Source organism: Hemiscyllium ocellatum, unplaced genomic scaffold, assembly GCF_020745735.1.
Source record: "Hemiscyllium ocellatum isolate sHemOce1 unplaced genomic scaffold, sHemOce1.pat.X.cur. scaffold_2127_pat_ctg1, whole genome shotgun sequence".
Taxonomy (NCBI): Eukaryota; Metazoa; Chordata; class Chondrichthyes; order Orectolobiformes; family Hemiscylliidae; genus Hemiscyllium; species Hemiscyllium ocellatum.
This window is the reverse complement of record NW_026867977.1, coordinates 1-10,544: the sequence shown is the minus strand read 5'-3', so window position 1 is coordinate 10,544 and position 10,544 is coordinate 1.

Below are 10,544 nucleotides of genomic sequence, written 5' to 3'. Positions count from 1 at the left end.
AGTACTACTTCCCTAGTAATTGTAATTTTTTCAGTTCCTCCCTCCTTTCAATTCCTGATTTACAGCTAGTTCCAGGGTGTTACTTTTATCCTCTCGAGTGAAGTCAAATTCTAGCTCTTTCCAATTCATCTGCCATCTCTTTATCCTCCGTTACTGAATCCCTAGACTCATTTTCTGCAGAACCAAACACTTACTTGTTAACGTTTTTTAAGAAAAGCTGACAAAACTTTCCTACCTGTTTTTATTGTTTTGGCTAACTTTCTAACCCTAATTGTTGTGTTCCTGCCTACATTATTTCTGACGTTTTGCCACAGCTCTCAACTCTAGCATCAACCTGTCTGCTTAGTCGAGAGAACTAAGCTTGGATAAGTGTTGCAAAACACACAAGGGCAAATCTGTCCTCTCCAGAAAGTGTTAGTGCTTAACATGATAAAATTCACTTTGAAATATTGTTCATCCAAATTTTACCAAACACATACTACAGATTCAACATCCCACAATGACACCCAGTTTTGTTATGATCTTTAATTCTGAAGAGACATTTGAATACCCAGTGATTAACTGAGAGAACTCTTCGTTAATTTTTCACATTTTGAAAACATAAAAATTACCAATTAACTGGATTAACTTAGCAGAATGGGATGTATAGCCTTAAATTGTAAATCTATGTTTCTTTACATCCCTGCAAGAGTTCCCACGAATATCTACATGAATCTTGATAGTTCATTCACTTTCTGGGAATAGTCCAAGGCATGCAACATTCTTCTCAGGATTCCAAATATTCCTGGTAATTGTATGTGAGAAAAGTTCTGCCACCCTGGCACCCACAATAGGCCCACAATTGGCCAAACTGTACCAAAACACCCAGAATGCCTCAGCAGGGACCAAGCAGGCTGACAAGTGAAACTAGGCAGGACTCGCAGACAAGGGAATACCTGTACACTTTAAGCACCCACTAACAATGACAGAGCACCCGCTATCCCAAAGCCCGAGGGCAGCTTCACAACCCAGCAACACCAAAGCCACACAAAGGACAGGTCAGACAGAGAGGCACCAGCAAGAGCACTACTCCCAGGACAGGACAATGGAAGCAACTCACCACTTCAGAGGAGACATTAGCACCTCCCTGCAAAGAGAAATGATCCATCGATACTGTCAGAATGTTGCTTTGTGTAGAGAATTAGGACATTCTCTGATAACTGTTTTCCAATTAACATCATTGTAACCATATTACTCGATTTCCAGCAGCAACATTCCATTGCCATACAGAGAACTGGCTGTGGGGTCACTTTACTACCTAAAGCCAACCTGTCCCTACAATGTGCCCCTGCCCCGAACCCCGCCACCCTACTCCCACTCACTCTGACCACCATTACAGATGACCACGACTGTTTAGACTTGTCCAGCAGGTCGTCACCCCGCACCTTGACCGCTCTGAAACACCTCTAGACAACCCTGACCTCATACTCGATACAGATGGCTCCTCCTTCAGGCCCTCAGAACACTGCACACCGGCAGGGTATGCCATCTGCACTCCTTTCTCAGTCCTAGAGTTAGCTGCACTGCCAGATGGGGCACATCTGCACAAACTGTGGTGCTGTTTGTGCTCACTCGGGCTTGTGTCATTGCTAAAGGACACACAGCAAACATTGATCCTGACTCCAGATATGCCTTCGGAGTCATTCACGATTTCGGCACATTCTGGAAACAGGCAGACTTCATCATTTCAGCAGGGAGGCCACTACAACACTCTGCATTGATATCTAACCTCCTGGAAGCAGTCCTGTTACCCTCAGCCCTAGTAATTATCAAATGCCGTGCCCATACCTCTGCCACTGACCCGGTCACCCTCCGGAATGCCTCAGCTGACACAGCAGCCCGGAAGTCGCACTGCACCCCACCATCTACATCCTGCAGGATCCCAGAATAGCGAAGACCCCAGTATTCCCTGAGCCCATGGAGGCAGTGCGAGCTACTCAAGAAACTTCTCCACAGCAGGGAAAGGACAGTTGGGCCCACACTGGGGCCACACAATCTCCTTCCCTTAACCTGCTAATACACCCTGATGGCCACATCATTTGTCCAAGAGCACACACTGGCCCTAGCAGCCCACGGCATTGACCACACTGGCAAGAAGGTATGATGCATACTGATTCAGTCCTGGTATGCACCAGGATTCACTGCTGCTGCCCAAGCCCTGCTATCTCAGTGCCTCATCTGCCTGCAGAACAATGCAGGAAGCCAGTTGCCAAGTATGACCATCTGCCAGTTCCTGAAGGACCTTTCAGCCTCTTACAGGTTGACTTCACACACATGCCCAAAAACAGGGTTACAAGTACATCCTGGTCATCATAGACATGTTCTCCAAATGGGTGGAAGCATTTCCCACAAGAAAAGGACAACGCACACACGGTAGTATAATGCCTCCTAAAGGATGTCATTCCCAGATTTGGAGTTCCTGGTCGCATAGAGATTGACAGGGGGACTCACTTCACTGCTAGGCTCACGACTAGCATTAGCGAGGCACTAGGGATACCATGGCGACACCACACCCCTACCAACCTCAGTCATCAGGAATGGTCGAGCGGATGAATAGCACCCTTAAAACCACACTGACCAAGATCACCCAGGACACAGGACTGACCAGGCCAGACGCCTTGCCACTTGCCCTGTATACTATACCTGTGCAGGCAAACCACATGACTGGGCTCACCCGTTTTGAGATGCTTATGGGGTGACCTATGCCCACCGATACCAGGCCCCCTAAACTCTCCACAGATACTGACACAAGAGACCCTGCAGTGTGTCCAGGCCCTTAGCAGGAGCATTAGTGTTACGCATGATCAGGTCAGGGCTGCATTGCCCACATCCCAATCAGTGCCCATTCATCCATTCCAACTCAGGGACTACATCATGATAACATCACTCGAAAAGGACTCCTCTTCCCGAGTTGGAAAGGCCCGTACCTCATCCTGCTGACAACTGGACAGCTGTGAAACTGGAAGGACGGCTCAAATGGGACATATGCCACCCGCTGCAAGAGGGCTCCACAACCAATGAACACGGACCAGAGAGAGAAGAAGACACTACTCCACCCACCGAGGATGGATCCAGCTGCTCGCCTCAGCATCAGCACCCTCGGCCTGACCATCACACTGTGGCTTGCTGGTAAACAGGGACAAAGCGCGAGATATTTAATAATCCGGCGTGACTTGTGGGCTAACACCTTCCTGAGAATGGCCCATCAGTATGCCCAGAGATTCAACCAGACCCACTGTTGGGTCTGCACTAGGGTCCCTGTCCACTCTCATGGGGGCATTCCCTTAGCCCCAGTCCCTTTTAACATCTCTGACAAGGCGGAATGGTGGCTGGAATCAGACAGGTCCCGGAGGTTACCACACTCAAAATACCACCAGCAATGACCAAATATGGGGACAAGAGCCCAGCCTGCTGTAGGTCTGCGGGTTACCCCCTGGACAAATTGAAAGAGTGGTTTTACCGGCCTACAACCCCTCCCATGAGCCCCAGCCCTGACCATTGCTGACACCAGCCCACACGGGCCACCTGCGGGATCCATCTGTTTGAAACACACACAGACATCCGGATGGGAGCTGGCTGCAGCCAGTGCATTGACTCCTGCTCCTAACTCCCACACACGCTGATCTGCTGCAGATGGCAGCATTTTAAACCGACAGGATCACCCAGAATACCACCTTCCTCACCAGCTGGACAGGGACCCAGACACTCCATCTCCGAACTTACAATGGCACCTATTTTATCTGTGCCCACAAAGCCTACCCTGGTTGCTGTTATCCTGGACTGGGAGCTGCTATGTCAGGTACGCGGTATCATTCATCTATCACTCCCAGTCCCCTCCCTTCCTAAAGCCCATGACATGCAGCAGATAAGCCCTTGCTGCCCTTGAAGTAGCCCTCTACCTGATGGCACTGCACCGCCACACATCCCCCCATCCCCAATATCTTGCACACCTCTATCAAGTCACCTCTCATTCTTCTTCACTCCAGTGAGAAAAGCCTTGGCTGCCTCAACCCTCCAGCCCAGGCAGCATGCAAGTAAATCTCTCTGCACCTTTCTAAGTTTCCACATCTTTCCATAATGAGGCGACCAGAATGGAACACATTATTCCAAGTGTGGTCTCACCAGGATTCTATGGAGCTGCAACATAACCTTGCACCTCTTAAACTCAATATCTCGCTAATGAAAGCAAAACAACATACACCTTCTTAACAACCCTATCAACTTGGGTGGCAATTTTGAGGGATTTGTGGACATGGGTCCATACATCCCTCTGTTCCTCCATAATGCCAAGAATTCTGCCTTTAACTCTGTATTCTGCATTCAAATTTGACCTTTCACAGTGAATGACTTCACACTTTTCCAGGTTGATCTCCATCTGCCACTTATCAGCCAGTTATGCATCTTGTCAATGTCTCATTGCAACCTACAACAGCCCTGCACACAATCCACAACTCTACCAACTGAACGTGGTACAAGTGGCAATAAATCAAATTAAATCAAATCAAAATGCTCTCACAAACAGCCCTCAGTGGGAATCTGACTCCTGGCCAGCACTTTATTTCTCATATAGATTCAGTATACTTGCATCTGTCCTTATGGCAGATCAAGAGACAATTAAATGTGTCAAGTTGAGGAAACACAGCCTGTCACACAGATCTGAACCAACATTTTCCAGCGTCTATCCGCTTCTCCGGATTGACTTGCTTTCCCTCCAGCTCCTGCAAACCAACAGTTAAACCCCAGGGAGAGAAAAAAATGGAAAAGAAAGGGGAGGGTGAGAAAACAGAGCATCCTGCTCACAAATGTTGGACAGAAGAAGGCTGGGATAAAGCTTATTCTTCATTCAAAAAAGAGCAGAATGGGGGGCGGGGCTCTGATTGGCAGGAGGACCAATCTCCTTCCGGTCCTCCAGGGTTGACCAAAGGTCGATCCCCGTCCATCAAAACAATGAGGGGCGGGGCCTTATTCGATCTCACACATGCGCACCAGCACCTCCATTATTGCATGCATCCGCACTGCCACGGCAGATAGTGATTTCTGGACCGCATAGGATTGTGGGAGCTACAGCCGCCATTAACGTGATGAAATCCAGTGTTCCTTATGCTTTCTTAACGTCCTATTGATGTGTTGGTGAAGTATATGTCAAGAGCCAATCTTTAATCGAGTTTCGATTTATGCACTGAGTTAAACACTACAAGTGTTTAATTCTAAACTCTGTTTCCAATTCAGTGTCAGTATATCACTTTCTCTGTCCTCAAGTAAGGACCGAAACAGTGCCCTCCATCTATCTCTCTTTTCTAGTGTTTTCTTTAGGTTGCAGATTCCAAACCCTCTGTTTCGATCATTTATTAAACATTACTCGTGGTACATGGGCATCACTGGCTAGCCAGCATTTAGTTCCCCTTGAAAAGATGGTGGTGGCCTGCCTTCTTCAACTGCTGCGGTCCACACACTGTACAGTGACCCACAATGCCTTTAGGGAGGTAAATTCCAGGACATGGACCCAGCAACACTGAAGGAACAGCAATAGGTTTCCAAGTCAAGATGGTGAGTGGCTTGGAAGTTATTTGCAAAAGGTTGTGTTCCCAAGTATGTGTTGTTCTGGTCCTTCTAGATGGGGTTAAACATTACACAATACCAGATTAGAGTCCAACAGGTTTATGTGAAGCACTAGCTTTTGGAGCGCTGCTCTTCATCAGGTGGTTGTGGAGTATGAAGGAGAAGCCACATAAAGCTCGTGCTTCCAAATAAACCTGTTGGACTATAAACTGGTGTTGTGAGATTTTCAACTTTGTACACCTCAGTCCAACACCGGCATCTCCAAATCACTTCTAGATAGAGATGGTTGTTGATTTGAAGACATTTTCCAAGGATCTTTGGTGAATTTCTGTGGTGCATCTTGTAGATAGTGGATACTATTGCTTCTGAACAGTGGGGCAGAGGGAGTGGATGTATGTGGATATGGTGCCAATCAAGCAGGCTACTTTGTCATGGAGTCATAGAGATGTACAGCATGAAAAACAGACCCTTCGGTCCAACTCGTTCATGCCGACCGATATCCTAACCTAATCTCATCCCACCTGCCTGCACCAGCCCATATCCCTCCAAATCTTTCCTATTCATATACCCTTCCAGATGACTTTTAAAATGTTGCAATTGTACTAGCTTCCAACACTTCCTATGGTAGCCATTCCAACCACGCATTACCCTGTGAGTGAAAAAGTTGCCCTTTAGGTCTCTTTTATATCTTTTCCCTCTTACCGTAAACCTCTGCCCTCATTCTGAACTTGCCCATCCCAGGGAAAAGATCTTGTCTATTCGCCCTATCCATGCCCCTCATGATTTTATCAAGCTCTATAATGTTCACCCCTCAGCCTCAAATGCCCCAGGAATACACTCAGAGTCTATTCAACCTCTCCCTATAGCTCAAATCCTCCAACCCTGGCAATATCCTTGTCAACCTTTTCTGAACCCTTTCAAGTTTCACAACATCCTTCCGATAGGAAGGAGACCAGAACTGCACGCAATGTTCCAAAAGCGGCCTAAACAGTGACATGTTCAACCAACCTAACAGTATTTAAAAACTTGGCTTCAGCTAACACATACTCATTTCCTAGACTTGTGTATTGGCATATTTGCTTCCTATTTGTCAAATGCAAGCTGCAGTTCAACTGATCAACCTTCCTTAGCAATCTAAACTTGTGTATCGCTGACTCCTTTTTACTGCTATAAAAGTTATACTTGTCCAAAATTCCCCATAGCACATCCTTCCCCTTCGCATTTGCTGCTCTTATTTCCAAATTTCCCAAAAATATTTATCCATTTTTGTGGCATTGTAACTAAACTGAACATACTGTCCCAGATAAGCAGCAATATTTAAACAAGGCGAAAATGCTCTTGTCCCTGTGTTCTGGTTATATTTCAATACTTCAAAACTATGTCTCTTATTAAACAGTACAAACAGCGTACTATCATTTGACTCATGCGAATAACTTTTAATCTCAGTTTAAATTTTAGTTTTCACTCGTTTTCTTTCCCATAACTCATTTAAATTGCCTGTATATCTTTAGCACGTAGAGTACGTAATGCTGTCTATTGTAGTTTTATGGAAATTTGATAAAAAGCTGCAATTGGTTTGATTCCTAGGTTATTTAAAGATCAGAAGCAACAAACATCTAATGGCCTTAGCATTCCACTCAACATCATTCCCTCAGTCTCAACCCAATTCTTCCCAATTGCACTTTTTCTTATTTTTGAACCAAATTCTTAGTTTGATTTCCCATGGAGCTAGGGTAGTCTTACACCCAAAAAAAGCAAAAGTAAATGCTTTTGCTGGGTTCAAACCTTAACATGGAATGATAGATTGTGACCACTAGGGGCTGTGTAAGCAATTAAAGTGTGAGATACTCAGTACAGGTTTCAAAACTGAATTTCATCAATTGAATGTCCTGGTTCACAGATTAAAACTCAATGTCCAATGCCTTGAGTTGCTACTAGTAGCTCTGGAACATCTTTCATAAATTGCTAATTCAACTTTTCTAAAATAGTTCAAAAAATCTTCACTTGATCTATAAAGTTTCTAATCTTCATTTATTCTAAGTGGATTGCAGAGTTGTTTTTTCCCAGTTCAGTGAGACCCATTTCCATTAGAATCCAGCATTGAGAAATTCAACGTCACATCTTTCTAATTATTATTAGATATTATTTTTAAAGTAATAAAATCCTATGCTGTTTTCATCCCTTAAGTCAAATCAATGGATAATTGAAATTGCTATTTACACAGAAAACAACTAACCAATAATTAACAAGAGGCAGATTGCTCGGCATAGACTCCATTTATAATTCACCATATCTCCAGCATACATCTATAGTAATCTTGTTAAAATGAATTGTTTTAAACTCTCAGTTTATAGTCAGCAATGTGCATTGATGTAATCCTGGATGGTATCAAGTTTTTTGAATGTTGTTGAAGCTGCACCCATCCAAACTGGTGGGAGAGTATTCCATTACACTGCTGACTTGTGCCTTGTCGAAGATAAACAGGTTTTGGGAGTCAGGAGTGGACTTACTCACTGCAGTATTCCTGACCTCTGACCTGCTCTTCTAGCCACTATATATGTGGCTAGTCGAGTTGCGTTTCTGGTAAATAGTAAACCCAAGGATGTTGATAGTGGGGTACTTAGTGACTGTAATACTGTTGAATATCACGGGGCAGTGGTCAAACTCTCTTTTGTGGATGAGTCATTGCTCGGCATTTGCATGGCACTGTTACTTGCCACTCACCAACCCATTGGATATTATTAAGATCTTGTCACATTTCAAACTGAACTCCTTCAATTTGGGAGGAGTTGTAAATCGTGCTGAACATTGTGCAATTATTGGCAAACATCTTCACTTCTGATGATGGAGGAAGGTCATTGATGAAGATGGTTGGGCCAAGGACACTACCTCTGAACTCCTGCAGAGACGTCCTGGAGCTGAGATGACTGACCTCCAATACCCATAGCCATCTTTCTATGTGCTGGGTATGACTTAATTATTAAGTCACAAACAATATTTCAAAACTAATTGAAGGAATAGGTATGAGACACCCCTCTTCTGGGTGTTTCTAGATCCAAGTGTTGACTTTCATCAACTTTTTTGATCTTGGCAGTTTCCTTTCTCTCCAACATTTGTTTCATGTCAGCAAGTTGAATTCTTCATTTTCAGGAAAACGTTTTACAAGGTAACATTCTTAATATCTGTGTAACATTCCATGGGAAAATTGTTTGTAGTCTGCCAGTTGAAGAGAATTCTCTGAAAATATTTGACAAATGCACAGCTTCCACAAGACCCAGTGTTCCCAAAGTTGGAGTACATTTAACAGCCCCTTAATATTTTCCAGGATTCCAGGATCAGGGATATGTGCCACTTTACCCACCACAAATCTCCTGAAATTGGGTACACTAAAAACCCAGCAGGAAGATCATCAGTAAAAAGGTCTGGTTTTGGTAATAGAGTTATAGACTTATAGAGTCACTCTGCACGGAAACAGACCCTTCGGTTCAACTCATCCATGCTGACCAGATATCCCAATCTGAGCCAGTCCCAAGTTCCAGGATTTGGTCCATATCCCTTTAAAAGGTGACTGGAGGATCATTGGTTTTAAATGTTGTAATTGTACCCACCTGCACTACTTTCTCTGGCAGATTGTTTCACACACACCACCCTGTGCAGGAAAAGTTGCACCTTTGTAAATTTTTCCCCTCTCACCTTCAACTTATACCCTCTAGCTCTGGACTCCCCATCCCTGGGAAAAGGACCTTGGCAATTTGCCATATCCTTGCCCCTCATGATTTTATAAACCTCTATAGGTCACCCCTCCAACTCCGATGCTCAGGGTAAAAATGCCCCAGCATCTTCCTATAAGTCAAAACCTCCAGTCCTGGCAACATCCCTTGTAAATCTTTTCTGCAGCCTCTCAAGTTTAACAGGGTCGTTCCAAATGAATGGCGACCAGACTTGCCATGCCGTGTCCTAAAAGTAATCATCCCAATGTCCTGTACAGCCACAACAGGACGTCCCAACGCCTCTCCTCAATGCTGTGATCAACGAAAGCAAGCATTTTCTTCACAATCCTGTCTTCCTCCAACTCCACTTTCAAGGAATTATGTGCTGCATTCTGGGACTATTTGTTTAGCAGCTGATACATTCACTGTATCAATCTCCCCTGCTTAGTCTTCTCCAATTTTGTTCCATTTGCCCACACAGGTGGGTCTTGTTGACTTTGTTCTGAGCAGTGTGGACGCTTTCTCCTTCCATTAACACCTGTATGATACCTCAATCGCTTCTTCACCATCATTACCAATCTCTGCCTTTGGCTCTAGGTACTCTCACCATGTTACCCTCGCTCTTACTCTCCCTCTGGCAAGGACATAAAAACGAGCATTTTCCAGCACCATTCAGTTCTGAACAAGAGTGAAATCAGACTTTGGACATGAACTGTTTCTCATTCCACGCACGTTTCCTGATGTGAAGACTTCTCCCCCCTAGCCCACACAAGGATAGAAATGTCAGGATCTATTTCTCCAAATGTTATCTTTGATCTGCTCATGACACATTCCTTGGATTTGGAGTGTTCTGATGTAGTGTTTAATAGGATCCATCAAAATTAACATCCAGTCTTGTCTGAGAGCAGAACCAACTCAACTGACCGAACAAGCTGCACAACTCTTCTGTGGATCTGTAGACGCGACATCCTCTCTCTTGTTAACACAACAGGATTAGAAAGGCTTGGAGTACTATTCTCTCTGAACACTATTCCTAATCCACTGTTATTCCAGGACTTATATGGTAACATCAAACCTAAATAGTTTAAAGCTCCTCAGCCTGATCTCCCACAAACAACAGAATGGTTTCAGCACAGAAGGAACGTGCTCAAATGGAATGTCTGTTCTTAAATTCACGTTAAGGTTATTATTGCATTAATCTGTTATAAATGGTGTCTGTTTCAGAAAGGCACAGAG